The sequence below is a fragment of the Mus pahari genome, chromosome 17 (assembly GCF_900095145.1).
Source record: "Mus pahari chromosome 17, PAHARI_EIJ_v1.1, whole genome shotgun sequence".
In the NCBI taxonomy this organism is placed as follows: domain Eukaryota; kingdom Metazoa; phylum Chordata; class Mammalia; order Rodentia; family Muridae; genus Mus; species Mus pahari.
In genome coordinates, this window is record NC_034606.1 from 54454863 (window position 1) to 54456233 (window position 1371).

Below are 1371 nucleotides of genomic sequence, written 5' to 3' on the forward strand. Positions count from 1 at the left end.
CAGGGTTTTTTTTTTTAAAAAAAAAGGTAAAGACTCAGGCATGGCGGTATACATCTGTAAACATGGTGACGTAGATCGGTAAGCCTATCACTGAGGTTGAGACAGGAGGATTACAAGTTGAAAGCCAGCCTGGGGTGCATGCTAAGACTCTGTGTCATACTCAGTATTCTATTGTTGTGAAGAGAAATCATGACCAAGGCAACTCTTATGAAAGAAAGCCTTGATTTAGAGCTTGCTTACAATTTCAGAGGTTCAGTCCGTTTTCATCATGGTGGGTAGCATGGTGCAGGCAGGCAGTCATGGTGCTAGAGAAGTAGCTGAGAGTTCTACATTCAGAGCCTAAGGCAGTAGGAAGAAAGAGACTCTGGCCTTGGTATGGGCTCTTTGAAACCTCAAAAATCACCAACAGTGAAATAGTTCCTGGACTAAGACCTTCTAATCCTTTCAAATAATGGTGACCAAGTATTCAAACCTATGAGCCTGTTGAGGGCCATTCTCATTCAAACCACCACGCTTAACTGTCTCTGTCTTAAAAACAACTTAACAAGGCTAGAGAGGTGGCTCAGCAATCAACTGTGTGTCTTATTTTTGCAGAGGACTTGAGTTTGGGGGTGGCTCACAACCCTTTTCTGATGTCTAAGGTACCTATGCTCCCATGCAAAAGCCTACACATAAAACACACACTCATCTGTATAATTAATAAAATAAATCTTGAAATATCAAGCAGGGGCAAAACAAGATATTTTAATGAAAGACAAAGCACTAACATTACATGACAGATGGGAACTTTCTAAGGGATGTACTTTCACAAAGATAACTGAAGACCTGGAGATCCCAAAGAGTGAGAAGCAAGAAAGAGCAGCCAGCGAGGGAACTAGCCGTCATAAGATGAACTCTGGAGTACTCATTGTTTGACCAGGGGAGCAGTAACAAAAACGGGTAACTTTTAAGTTAAACAAAGTGGGCAACACCCTATAGACTAAGAGGATCCACTGGAGCTTGCTATACATTCTTTTTATTATATGTAAAAGGGTACTAATTAGTTTAATGTTTATTAACTATATAACTTAGGTGTAGTTGTGAATCTGACAAGAAAGATGGCATCACTTCCAAAACAATGAGAGGAAGGAGAGGGAAGCAAAGAAAGCTTGATCAATTAAATGGAAAGTGGAAACAGAAGAAAGCCACACAGAGAAAGGACAGCACACAATGAATGATGGAAATTAATTAAGATGAATGGATAGCCGGGCAGTGGTGGCGCATGCCTTTAATACCAGCACTTGGGAGGCAGAGGCAGGCGGATTTCTGAGTTCGAGGCCAGCCTGGTCTACAGAGTGAGTTCCAGGACAGCCAGGGCTACACAGAGAAACC